At 42.0% G+C, this 15,003-nt stretch overlaps 1 long non-coding RNA gene across 1 annotated transcript; it reads right to left on the bottom strand.

The window, feature by feature from the left end:
- Positions 1–11,422: 11,422 nt before the first annotated feature.
- LOC146007195 (uncharacterized) lies at positions 11,423–11,876 on the bottom strand. The gene is made up of 3 exons (XR_014444275.1): positions 11,738–11,876; positions 11,533–11,650; positions 11,423–11,443 (listed from the first exon to the last, which is right to left on the bottom strand). It is a non-coding gene; the product is annotated as an uncharacterized LOC146007195 (long non-coding RNA).
- Between the last annotated feature and the right edge of the window lie 3,127 nt (positions 11,877–15,003).

Genomic DNA, 15,003 nt, shown 5'->3' with positions numbered 1-15,003 from the left:
AGTGCCGCAGTCCAGACCCTCTCTCTCTCTCTCTCTCTCTCTCTCTCTCTCTCTCTCTCTATATATATATATATATATATATATATATATATACAACCCAATAGTGTTATTAAGCGCCCAATAAACAATTTGCCAATATAATTTGTAATATCTTTCCACTCAATGTAGAATTAATATCCACCAAAACTTCATTCAAATAAAAAACATTTATTAAAAGTATATAAAAAGGTAATACACTTGGAAGACTTTTCTCAGATGGTGATCAAAATAAAGAACCCGACGCGTTTCGTCCCTTTATGGGACTTCATCAGGGGTTAGATATAAATCTACAAGGGTAGAACATAATTGTAAGTATTAATGGGAAAGACATTGATAACTCATACATCTCTTTATGTAACTTAACATAAGAAAATATATATAAATTTAAGACGAAGATGGCGAACAGAATGGATACAGAACTGATAGATGGGAGGAGAAATGATTGGGAATCTGTCAACAATCGAAAAAATGAATGAATGAATGAATGAATCAGATCAGCAATATAAATTTAGTGATGATATTATTATCAAACAATTTTTTTTTATATTTTTATTATTATAAAAAAAATATCAAAAAATATATATATTAAAAGAATATTAAAAAATATATATAAATATTATTAATTAGGCAAACATCGTATTTTATAGTTGATTGGACCGGAGTGGAGTTTATAGAAGTACCAATAGGCGTACAATAACATAATGTCATACCTTTTCAGCAATAAGGGATGTTTTTTAAACCAAGTATGAAGGTTAAGGAGAATTTATTCACGCTGGATTTTCCAATAGATAAATTACTACTGTAAATAAAAATGCTTTAATTATTATTCTTCGTATGTATTTAAATTGAGAAAATGTTCTTTTTTAAAAAATAAAACAAATCAAACAAATCAAACAAATCAAATGTACCTGTAATGGTCCCTTATTTTTATACACTTGTATGATCCGTCTTTAATTAGATCCTAATATGATCCGTCTTTATTAAGATAATGTGGCCAGACTTTTCAGATCATGTGGTCAGACCTATGAAACATAAATGTGTGACTGGTCTGCTTCTTAAGGACAATCATTCGTGATTATCCCAAGGAATGTACCTCCAATTGCATACATACCGTATATGTGTGGCCAATGTGTTTAATAGATTTTTATAAGGAGAAAAGACCCTCCAATTTGATGAATTTTATTGGTCTGGATCAGGGTGGCTAATTCCAGTAAAATGGCCAGCCAGGCTAACCTATATGGGGATATATGTGTTTAATACATAGTTTAATTGATTCAATTGATTTTAAATTTCAACGTGATTAGTACATACCTGGACTATTTTTTATATAGTTTAGGGTTTAAGCCCCTGTTGTAGGTAGTTATCAAGGATTTAAATCCCAAACCTAAAAGTGGATATTGACATTAGTGGATTATTTAACATTCATTAATGGATAGAAGACTAGTAGTGCTTCCAGTAGTGTTCGAATAGGTACATACCTCAAATTAATGGTGTAGACACCTTCTAAAAAATGGAGGTGGATTAAAAAGCCCCCTAATAGAATAGAAAATATTTATAATATGTGATTAGCACAATTGGGTTTTTTTTTAAACCAAAAAATGTTTCAAAGAAAAAACATCAATAGTTTCCTTTCCTCTTACCTAAGTATCACCAGTGCATGTGTGCTCTCCAAGATCCAAAGGGCAAGTGACAGCTATGGGCCCGATGGAGGGTATTTATGGGAAATGACTATGACATCACTTCCTATGGGTGTGTTATTACTCTTAATTAAAGTGAAAATTAGTAATAGAATAGCCATTAAAATTTAATAATAATGAATTTTTTTTTTTTTTATTAAATTCTTTTTAGATATTTTTTATATTTTCCTATATTTTTTTAGATTTTTTAGGAATTTTTTTTAAAGGTTTTTAGATTTATTTATATATATGTGCTGGGAACATGCTGAAAGTGTTTGTGAACTATGTTAAGGATTAATGTATCAAATTTCAAACTAATTCGCCTTCTCTAATATGTGCAGGCTTAGGGAGGTGAGTGAAATAGTAAAATAGCCACTAGAAATGTGTAAAATCCATTAATTATATGGCTTGCGTTCCATCAATACGCAGATGGAACGCACAGCCATCAATCCGGAAGTGTCCGCTCGTTTCTATTAATAATATGCGTTCCACCTGACCTCAGGTGGAACGCACGGCCATTTTTAGGATCTTATATGGGGGCATCGTATGTATCATGCGGTGTATTTAATTATTTGTAAGTATACTTAGTGCTATTAAGGCTGGATCCAACGTAAGGGGACCTATAACCTGCACATATTCTAAATAGAAACAAAAAATAAAAAAATAGTGTCTGATAGCGTAGCCAGCGTTCCACCTATCACACGGATGGAACGCACAGCCATTTTTTACACCGCTCCTACAAGAGTTAGGAAACTATGTTAGTGGTTGTCAAGGGCTACTAATAGTGGCTTGCGTTCCATTATGCCGCTGATGGAACGCACAGCCATCTGAAATATCAATAACAGTATTGTATGCACTGCTAGTCTCGTTTGGAATAGTGGCATATGTGGGGATATTATTTTATTCTATTATGAATTGGGAATGTAGCGCAAAGCATAATCCTAATAATTAGGGATAAATCCATTAACTTATGGACTAAATTGGTAATTGTATTGCCACGATTCATAATTCATTCTTATAGGATTTCTGAAAGTCTCCCACTCATTTAATCCACCTTACAAAAACCAAACATTGATACAAAATACATCCTCATGCAATATGACATTAAGTATAATTATATATAACACAATAATTGATATTTGCATATTAATTTGATGCACCAAAGATCCTGATTGTAGAAATATACAAAATATAAAATATAAATAAAACATATCATTAAACAAAATGTGAACAAAACATATCATTGCAATAGGTATAAAACACAATTAATACAAGGTATTTTACAATCCTCAATATAACGTTCAGGAACGGTCCCAAGTATAGGGACGTTCAGGAACAGTCACAAACATGGGGACGTTCAGGAACGGTCACAAACATGAGGACGTTCAGGAACAGTTCTAAACATGGGAACATTCAAGACCGGTTACCAGGTGCAAAGTATATTACAAGAATCAGTCATACGGTACAAAGCATCAACCCACCATCATAATATGTACCCCAATGTAAAAAATTGTAAAATAGGATATATATAACAAAGAATGGAGGCATGATCAACATCCATAAATACCTCTAGATATTACACAGTTTTGACAATCAATAGTATAGTTATAGTGTGGTTGCAGGATGCCATAAAGTGACTCAATTTATAGAAAGGGTGTGATTTCAATTGCTTCGTTTAGACCCTTAGGGGCTAAGGTATCTAGAGAAAATATCCAAAAGGATTCTCTCATTGTAAGTTGTTTTTCTCTATCTCCTCCCCTAGGGTCCTCCTTAATATGCTCTAGGACAGAAAATTTAAAAGTGTCGATACTCGAATTATGTTTTTTGAACACTACTGGAAGCACTACTAGTCTTCTATCCATTAATGAATGTTAAATAATCCACTAATGTCAATATCCACTTTTAGGTTTGGGATTTAAATCCTTGATAACTACCTACAACAGGGGCTTAAACCCTAAACTATATAAAAAATAGTCCAGGTATGTACTAATCACGTTGAAATTTAAAATCAATTGAATCAATTAAACTATGTATTAAACACATATATCCCCATATAGGTTAGCCTGGCTGGCCATTTTACTGGAATTAGCCACCCTGATCCAGACCAATAAAATTCATCAAATTGGAGGGTCTTTTCTCCTTATAAAAATCTATTAAACACATTGGCCACACATATACGGTATGTATGCAATTGGAGGTACATTCCTTGGGATAATCACGAATGATTGTCCTTAAGAAGCAGACCAGTCACACATTTATGTTTCATAGGTCTGACCACATGATCTGAAAAGTCTGGCCACATTATCTTAATAAAGACGGATCATATTAGGATCTAATTAAAGACGGATCATACAAGTGTATAAAAATAAGGGACCATTACAGGTACATTTGATTTGTTTGATTTGTTTTATTTGTTTTATTTTTAAAAAAAGAACATTTTCTCAATTTAAATACATACGAAGAATAATAATTAAAGCATTTTTATTTACAGTAGTAATTTATCTATTGGAAAATCCAGCGTGAATAAATTCTCCTTAACCTTCATACTTGGTTTAAAAAACATCCCTTATTGCTGAAAAGGTATGACATTATGTTATTGTACGCCTATTGGTACTTCTATAAACTCCACTCCGGTCCAATCAACTATAAAATACGATGTTTGCCTAATTAATAATATTTATATATATTTTTTAATATTCTTTTAATATATATATTTTTTGATATTTTTTTATAATAATAAAAATATAAAAAAATTTTGTTTGATAATAATATCATCACTAAATTTATATTGCTGATCTGATTCATTCATTCATTCATTTTTTCGATTGTTGACAGATTCCCAATCATTTCTCCTCCCATCTATCAGTTCTGTATCCATTCTGTTCGCCATCTTCGTCTTAAATTTATATATATATTTTCTTATGTTAAGTTACATAAAGAGATGTATGAGTTATCAATGTCTTTCCCATTAATACTTACAATTATGTTCTACCCTTGTAGATTTATATCTAACCCCTGATGAAGTCCCATAAAGGGACGAAACGCGCCGGGTTCTTTATTTTGATCACCATCTGAGAAAAGTCTTCCAAGTGTATTACCTTTTTATATACTTTTAATAAATGTTTTTTATTTGAATGAAGTTTTGGTGGATATTAATTCTACATTGAGTGGAAAGATATTACAAATTATATTGGCAAATTGTTTATTGGGCGCTTAATAACACTATTGGGTTGTGTATTTGAGTGTGTGGGTCCCTCTAGTAGGGGATCTAGTGTTAATAGCGACCACCCTATATCTAGCGCAAATACCTGGTGATATTGGATTGTTATATATATATATATATATATATATATATATATATATATATATATACACAGTATATATATTTTCCATAGACAAAAAACCTTATGGTTTCACATGTCCCATTAAGGAATCTTACACATGATCTGACATTTCAGAAACCTGTTGTAACTCTTGCACTCAAACTCCAAAAAACAGTGAAATTCTGATCATTAAGGCTGGCATCTTAATGGATGTGTTCCTTGCGCAATTCAGATATGGTACACTATCACAGCCTGTGTGTAAGTGCAGATTCAGCACTCTCACAGAGTGAGATTGCTGTCGCTCACACAATGGTGGAGCTGCTAATTCACAGATTTGTGTGCTCATTGTAATACACACATACTCAGATGAGGTAATAGTGGTGTTGATTGGAGGGAGGAGACAGCAGTGTGGATGGGGGACAGAGATGTGTGGATAGGGGGAAGACTCAGCAACACTGATGGGGGGACAAAGCAACAGAGATGGGTGGAAAACTGTGGTGCAGAGGGGGGACGGTAAGACAGAGTGATGCAGTGGGGGGGGGGTCACCACCTATTCAGTCCCCTGCATCCTGCGTGTCACCCCCTATTCAGTCCTCTGCACCCCGTGTGTTACCAACTATTCAGTCCCCTGCATCCTGCGAGTCACCCGTATTCAGTCCCCTGCACCATGTGTGTCACCACCTATTCAGTCCCCTGCATCCTGCGTGTCACCCCCTATTCACTCCCCTGCACCCTTTGTGTCACCCCCCCCCACACAGACCCTGTATTTCACCACCTAAACAGTCTCCTGCACCCTGTGTGTCAACCCCCTTACAGTCCACTGCACCCTGTGTTTCACCACCTATTCAGTACCCTGCACCCTGTGTGTCACTACCCCCCACAGACCCTGTGTTTCACCACCTACAGTCTCCTGCACCCTGTGTGTCACTTCCTTACGGTTCCCTGCACCCTGTGTGTCACACCCCCCCACAGATTCTGCATGTCACCATCTTTATGGTCCCCTGCGCCCTGTGTTTTACCCCCCTACAGTCACTACACCCTGTGTGTCACCCCCCTACAGACCCTGCATGTCACCACCTTTACAGTCCCATGCACCCTGTGTCAATCCTCCACAGTCCCCTGCACCTGTTGTCACCCCCTACACCCTGTGTATAACCAGCTATACAATCCCCTGCAACCTGTGTGTAACCCCCTACAGTCCCATGCATCCTGTGTGTCACCCCTTATAGTCCCCTGCATGCTGTGTGTCACCACCTATACAGTCCACTGCACCCTGTGTGTCACCCCTCTACAGCCCCCTGAACCCTGTGTGTCATCCCCTACAGTCCAGAGGCATAGCTACCGTAAGGCAGCCACCGCAGCTGCTTGGGGGAGCAAGCGCCAGCGGGGCGCCCCCGGTGCCCTGGCACTCTGGTCAGACCCCCCCTTACCCCTCCGCATGCCGTCGCCACAGCATTCAGTCCGGCACCGCAGATAGCCTCCGGGCTCCGTCTCCTGCAGTAATGGAAAAATGACACGACAAAATGGCTGCCCCCTATTAGCAGACAGTTTTTAAGGATGCTAGAGGAGGCCCCCGCCTCCTCTAACATCCCTAAAAAAACTGTCTGCTGTACGGGGGCGCCATTTTGTCGTGTCATTTTTCATTACTGCAGGAGACGGAGCCCGGAGGCTATCTGCGGTGCCGGACTGAATGCGGGGCCGGCAGTAAGGTAATTTTTTGGTGGGGGGCGCCACAATATTAGTTACGCCTCAGCTACAGTCCCCTGCACCCTGTGCGTCACCACCTGTACAGTCCTATGCACCCAGTGTGTCACCACCTATTCAGTCCCCTACACCCTGTGTGTTACCCCCCTACAGTCCCTTGGCCCTGTGTATCACCACCCCCCGGACCCTGCGTTTCACCCCCTACAGTCCCCTTCACCCTGTGTGTCATCACCTATACAGTTACCTGCACCCTGTGTGTCACCACCTATTCAGTCCCCTGCACCCTGTGTGTCACTACCTTAGAGTCCCCTGCACCCTGTGCATCACACCCTCCACAGATCCTGCATGTCACCAACTTTACAGTCCCCTGTACCCTGTGTTTCACTCCCCCTACAGTCACTACACCCTGTGTGTAACCCCCACAGACCCTGTGTGTGTGTCACCACTTTTACAGCCCCCTACACAGTGTGTCACCCCCTCCACAGTCCCCTGCACCCTGTGTTATCCCCCTACACCCTGTGTATCACCACTTATACAGTCCCTTACACCCTGTGTGTCACCCCTATAGTCCCTTGCACCCTGGGTGTCACCACCTATACAGTCCCCTGCACCCTTCGTTTCACCACCTATACAGCCCACTGCACATGCATGTCAACCACCCTACAGTCCCCTGCACCATGCATGTCACCCCCCTACAGTCCCCTGCACCCTGTGTGTTACCCCCCACACACAGTCCCCTGCACCCTATGTGTCACCACCTATCCAGCCCCCTGCACCCTGTCGTTCACTACCTATTCAGTCCCCTGCACCCTGTGTGTTACCCCCCTACAGTACCCTGGGCCGTGTGTGTCACCCCCCTCCCACAGACCCTGCATTTCACCCCCCTACAGTCCCCTGCACCCTGTGTGTCACCCCCTACAGTCCCCTGCACCCTGTGTGCCACACCCTACAGTCCCCTGCACCGCGTGTCACCCCCTATACAGTCCCCTGCACTCTGTGGGTCAACACATATTCAGTCCTCCTGCACCCCCCTCCCACAGACCCTGCATTTCACCCCCCTACAGTCCCCTGCACCCTGTGTGTCACCCAGTACAGTCCCCTGCACCCTGTTTGTTACCCCCCTACAGTCCCATGCAACTTGTGTGTCACCCCCCCACAGACCCTGTATTTCCTCACCTACACAATCCCCTGCACCCTTTGTGTCACACCCCCACAGATCCTGTGTGTCACCAACTTTACAGTCCCCTGCACCCTGTGTTCCACCCCCCTACAGTCACTACACCCTGCGTGTCACATCCAACTATTCAGTATGTCATCACCTATTCAGTCCCCTGCACCCTGTGTTTCACACTCCCCACAGACCCTGCATATCACCACCTATACAGTCCCCTGCACCCTATGTGTTCAACATGTCTTGAAAAAGGCTAAATTTTGAGCCAAAACACGTTGGTTATGGTAAAGTGCTGCCAGGAGTGATATTAGGAAGGGGAAAGATAGGGTTAGAAAGTTTAGGGTTAAGGAACTAGGGGGAGAGTTAAACTTAAGCTGTGTACACACGCAGCAATATATTTCTCAGCAATATATTGCAGAGGAATATATGGCTGAGCAATATATTGCTCAGTGTCTCCTTTTCATCAGCGACCACAAATGGTCGCTGATGAACAGGAGACTCTGCCAGGGGAAGAGGCAGGGAAACAGCTGATTGTAGGAGCAAGCTTCTGCAACCAGCGACCATCAGGGGCTGAACACGGGAGTGCGCACCTGGCGATTTATCGCCGAAATCACTAACAAATCACTGTCAATATGGTCGCTCATACCCCTTTCAGACAGAAAAAAAGACCCGGTAATTTCCCTGCTCTTGCCGTGTCGACACAGGTTTTTCTTCTGTCTGAAAGGGTCAACACGGGTCTAAAGTTCCGGGACTTCGACCCAGGTATTTACCTGGGTTTTTCCCGTGTCAGACACGTGTTTGCGGCTGTGTGAAAGGGTCCGACCCGTGTTTTTCTCCCGACTATTGAAAAATCATGCTGATTGGCTGTGCAGCATGGCGCTGCGTGATTGGCTGATCTTTACAGGTTCCCTGATTGGCTGAGCACACGTGGCAGAGGCGTGCAGCGCAGCAGTAAATGGCCATGGCACACTGGAAAGATGAGGAGATCCGTGAGCTGCTCAGTGTCAGAGGGGAGGAAGAAATCTGAAAACAGATTACTGGCACAGTGAAGGATGCTGTAGTCTACACCAATATTGCCAAGGTCCTCACTTCAAGGGGCATTGTGCGTACCCAGCAGCAGGTGGTCAACAAACTAAAAGCTCTGCGCAGGTACTACAACAAAGTTTGTGACATCAACAGGAGGAAAAGTGGTGCTGTGAGGATGGAATGGGTTTACTTCAACCAATGTAATGAGGTCTTTGGCAATTCTGCCCTGGTGAACCCTGTTGCCATATCATCATCCAGTGCAGCTTCATCACGGAGCATAACTCCAGAATGCAGCCCATCTTGCCCACCTATAATGGAGTTGGAAGACAGCATAGACAACAGCATCCCTGATCCTATTGCTGCCATGGAGGACACAATTGATCCAATAGAGGCTGAGGTTGAGGACAGTGGAGCTAGCACCATTAATCCATCTGGGACACCCACTCCTGCACAGACTGAGACCCCAACGTTGCGTCGTAACAGTAAGTTTTTCAAGTATTGTTTGTGTATCTATTTTAATAGATGTACAGGGGGCTATAGGTAACAGCAGGCCTTTAATGCCCCACATGCTGGTACCTGTGGTTCTCACAAGTATCAGCATGTGTTGCAGGCTTCCTGGGACCTGTAGTCAAACTGTAACACAGGTAACAACCCCGCACCCACTACTACAGCACACGTGTGGTGTGCCCTGGAGAGGGGTATTGTGGGAACCAGTAGTAGTCTCTCTCTCTCTCTCTCTCTCTCTCTCTCTCTCTCTCTATATATATATATATATATATATATATATATATATATAGGCAGGTGTGTTGCGGCACTCTCGGCATAATAAGACACACGAAGTCAGCTTGTGGTCAACGTTTCAATTTTATAGGCAAAATTGTCATCAGGATACAGTGAGCAAACAGCAGTGAGTTTAAATAGGTACAAAACAAGGGGTGTCGGGTGAGGGGAGTGTATAGACACGCCCTCACAGGTAAGAGCTGACGTCATCAACAAGGGCTTCGGCAAACAGTGATGAGCTGGTTGCTGTGGAAACAAAAATACACAGTACAGATACGTGCAATATAAAAACATTCAGTAAAAGTTTACAAAGTACAGTACCATGATATTACATTACTAATTATGGCATAAAGATACCACTGGGACAATAAACAAAATCAATTAAGGTCAGAGCAAGTATACAACTTAGCGAAAGATAGAAAAGGCAATTTGTTAAATGCTGTGTTCCATTTTAATGTACACAGTAGAGTATTGTGGTTCATTTAGTTTATGAGCCTCAAAAAAGCTCATTTGGTTCTTCAGTTTGGAGCTGAATCAAAGTTCTCAAACTTTTTTTTATTTAAATGTGTACAAATAGAGTATACTCTAGATATGTGGCTGAACATAATCTATAATGTGTACACAGTTTGCCTTCTTCTTTATCTTTAAGGCAATCAAAAAATTCCCTGTTTGGGGCTTATATTTATATATTTATATTTTTTGGGGGTGTACTAAGGGCTATTTCACACACTCCGACTCCTGTCGGATGGCGAAACCCCGCACGGCCAGGAAGCCGTGCCACACACCGTAGTTAATAATAGGCACAGATGTGACCATTCACCCAGGCCGCCTGGTTTTAGCCGGATCCCATCATTGTAAACTGCTGTGTGTGGCACAGATTCCTGGCCGTGCGGGTTTTCACTGCCCGGCAGGAGCCAGAGTGTTTCGAATTGCCCTACAGGTACAAAATATTGCAAATACAAGTGTTTAAGACTATACAGTGCCGGATGAAAATGTGTGGCTGCTGGACAGTCAGACTAGGTGTGTGTCTCCCCTATACAATACCAGCTTGGATGGCAGCACAACCTATTCACCCACCACTGATAGAAGACCTATGCTAAATACTTATTCTACCTCGTGTTGCAATAGTTCAATGTTGTTTCAGTGTTTAAAGGGTATTTATGACCACTAAAGATATATTTGAAAACATTTTATATTTAAAAGTGAACTAACAAGCATAAAACATATTTTGTGAAAAATAAAACAAGTTCTTTCAAACATCCAACCAATGTGTCCTTCTACTTCTACTGTGTCATACTCTGTAAGTTAATAGTGAGGGTGTTACGGATAACCTCAGCAGTGGAACAACTTGTCTCACCCTCGTACCCTGCTGATTCGACAGGGGTATCAGCCAGGTCATAGTCCTCCACATTCCACTCAGGTAAAAAGTTATCTTTCTGTAGCTCACACACATTGTGCAGAATGCAGCAAGCTGCCACCACATCTGGAACCAGGGTAATGGCAATGTCATTCCTCTTCAGTAGACACCGCCATCGCCCCTTTAGTCTTCCAAAGGCGTTTTCCACCACCATTCGAGCCGAGCTCAGAGTGTGGGTGTAGTGGACTTGGTCAGGAGACAGTGAGGTATGTTGCGTGAAGCCCTTCATAAGCCAACGCCTCAAAGGGTATGCCGCATCTCCATTTATATGGACTGGGATCTCCACCCCGGATACAAACTTTGACCACTGTAACGGTATAAAAAAAAAACATTAGAATTGTATAGGTGGCAAGTGTAGTGGTTAAAGAGCACATTTTTAAAAATAGACAAAGTTACCTCTCTAGGGAACAACCAGCCACCTCTCTTCTCCTCCGCGATCTGGAACAAGTCCGAATTGGCAAGTACCCGTGAGTCATGAGCACGACCAGGCCAGCCAATGTAGACATCTGTGAAACTGAACAGAAAATGTATTTGTGTTTAACAATATACAGTGCGGCCCAATCATATCACTAATGTAAATACTGCATACTGTACTACTTACCAATACTTATGGTCCACCACAGCCTGCAAGATGATGGAGTGCCAACCTTTACGGTTATGGTAATCTGCTGGGTTATCTGGGGGTGCAATAATGGGTATGTGTGTCCCATCGATGGCTCCAGCACACTGCGGATAGCCTCTTCGCAGAAAACCTGTTATGGTCTCATCCAGAGAGTCGGTTGCCTTGTGGTAAGCAGATGAAACGCTTGTAAAGGCTCTCCAACAATGCCTGTGTCACTTCCCGCAGTAGAACACACACCGTAGAAATGCCCACACCAAACAGACATGAGATGGTACGGTATTCCCCTGGTGTTGCGTACCACCACAACACAATCCCCAGTCTCCTGCATGGCTCGATGGTTTTCCGATAATTGGTGCATCCCCTTGTAAGTGCAGGGGTGACCAGTTCCAGCAGGTAGTAGAATGTAGCTCGTGACATCCGAAAATGTGCCAGCCACTGCTCAGGTGCAAAAGCTTCCACAGTCTCCCAGAAAGCTTCTCCATGCCTGCGGTCTCTGGCCCACAACGACCGGTTTGAGGCACTTGTAGACTTCAGGATAGAGGTAACACTGAACAAAATCAGGGCTCTCCTCCGGTGCAAATACCTGCGTCGAGTGGAAGCCCTCTCCACCAAAAATTGTGCCTTCCTCCTCCTGGCATAACACTGTGCCAGGTAGCACAGTGTAAGCATCTGCATAATGCTCTGATTTGCTGTAAGCAGCAAAACACACAGAGCACTCATGACCTCCAGGTTCTGCAACTTGTCAGCCATGTTTAATGCAATGCAGTGACCAGACACCTCCCACTTTTCATGATGTCATGTCTGTGTGCCTTTAAAACTGTCCTTTTCTAATGACACACAGAGTTTTGCAGGAAAAATCCGGCTTCTGTGTGAAAGGGGTCGACACGGGAAATACCCGGGTTTTTGCTCCTGTGTGAAAGGGGGTCAGCCCCTTGCTGCCTAGTTGTACCCGGGTTTTTGTATCCGGGAAATACCTGAGTTTTTGGGATTTTTCTGTCTGAAAGGGGTATCAGTGACCATATAGACAGCGATATGTGCTGAAATCGCCCTGCGTGTACACAGTTTAAGGAATTAGGATCAGGAGGAGAATACTCACTTGAAACACTGCAGCACTGGATGTCTGTGACAGAAGTGAGTCACAGTACTGCTAAGACACAGGAGAAGATGCTTAAGCCACCATGCGTAGCTAATCCTCTAGACCACCAGAACAGATATGGCAACAGTTCATCCTGTCATCTTGGTGCACATGAAGAAATTTGACATGGCCACTGTAGACATGCTTACCATTTTGAAAATGCTGCAAGACAACAGTTTCACCCTGTCTACATTCTCATGTTGACATGATGACTGTTGAAGTCAGTCCACACTAAAATGTGAGTGAGCCAGTGCAATGAAAATTTGATTGTGAAAATACTTTATAGGTCATAGGCCTTGTTAGCCAGGGTAGTGTATGAGCATAGAAATTGCTTGCCAGATTAGCATATGAAGAAAGAAGCAGTTGATTTTCTGGCCAGGATGTTGAATAGGCCTGTTTGGAGCCAGAGCTAATATGATTTAACTGTGTAATGTTACTAGTGTTATGTTAATATTGTACATTATACACTCAGTTTATATATGGTAATTGTATTATGTTGTCTTCTGTTTTTACTTCTACTATATGTGGTACTGAATTATTTTTGTGGTGCTGTGGAAAAAAAAAACAATACTAATTATAAATATGACATTTCATTTCCAGTCCTTTATGATCCATATTTATTTATACCTTTTTACTAAATACTTTTTTTTTTCTTGTCTCATTACTGGTAATAAACTAATGTAATGTGTTAAAACATATACCTTTTTACTTTGTTGGTTTAAATCAATCACATATCAGATCTGATACATACTGTATCTATACATACTTACACTTACCCGAGATTGTGCATATAATATATATTTAGCATTTGTAAAGAAATCATAGCTTTCTCTTTCACCCCAGATGAGCTAATTTATCTGTAACCTGTGACAGCTGCCCCTTTAATTCTAAGTCAGGTATTGTGTTAGGTGACTGCCTCATCTTTAAAAGCCATAAGGCACTTGGCAGGTGAGCTTTAAACCAAGAAAAAACACATGTCCACTTTAGCTATGATGTGTCAGCAGTTGGCAGGCTCTTGAGAGACAATTGTTAGTGTAGGACTTGCAGTGAAATGGGGTCCCTTGGCGATGGGCTGCAAGCTTAAATGCATTGATCAATTCATGAACTAAAACCCCATTATTTATTTGATTAATTATATACTAAGGTGAGTTAGTTCATTATGGAGAGTGTTGAGTCCCTGTATTTGCATTTGTAAAGAAAGATATTCTAAAATTAAGTTGAATACCTACACATAGATTCCTTCAATAACACTGTACCACACACACAATAACCCAACCCGCATCACAGTTATCTTGCCCAACTACCCCTATCCCCACCTCCAACCTCTGCCCTCATCCAACCCTCCCTCACCCCCATCAGAACCATCACCACCCACCCCTCATCCCATATAAATACCACCATCCCAAACACCAAGAGTCATGCTGTACCCACTACAATCATAAAATCCTAGAACCAGGTCCTTAGACTGGTGCCGTATGGGGCCCCAACAGTCAGGATCCTGACTGTCATTTATCCGATGTTGGGATCCTGACTGTTAAAACACATAGAGACGGGTTCCTGACGGCCACCAGCTATTCTCCCTTGTGGGGGTCCACGAGCCCCATTGAGGGAGAATAGATTAGGTGGCGAGCGTAGCGAGCCACCTTGCCCGCAGCGTGGCGAGTGCAGCAAGCCCGCAAGGGTCTTTGTTGCGTGCATCATGCTGTCTGAGTTTGGCCAGTCGGGATCCCGACATCGGGCTAATGACTGTCGGGATCCCAACTGTCGGAACCCTTTACCACACCCCCTTTGACAACCCTGGGTATAGCAGCATCAACAAAGCCACCCCCACTAATAGGTGGGGGGTGGACTTGCTATCAAGGTATGTGTCTTTCAAAGATATAAATACTGTACTAAATTAATACATATTAGATTATACAGAGTGATTGTGTCAGATACCGTATCTCCAATTGTATCTGTATCTCAAAAGTTGACTAATTAGTTAGTAACAAGTCCTGTAGTTTACATTGATTTTGCATCACGTGTAAAGGGTCACTCTAGTTTTATTAACATTTATTTACATAGAACCTATTTTTTATGCATCACTTTAATAGAGTATACAGTATTTAAT

This window comes from Crinia signifera, chromosome 6, assembly GCF_055691185.1.
Source record: "Crinia signifera chromosome 6, ASM5569118v1, whole genome shotgun sequence".
Taxonomy (NCBI): Eukaryota; Metazoa; Chordata; class Amphibia; order Anura; family Myobatrachidae; genus Crinia; species Crinia signifera.
This window is presented reverse-complemented; position numbering and strand designations above follow the sequence as displayed.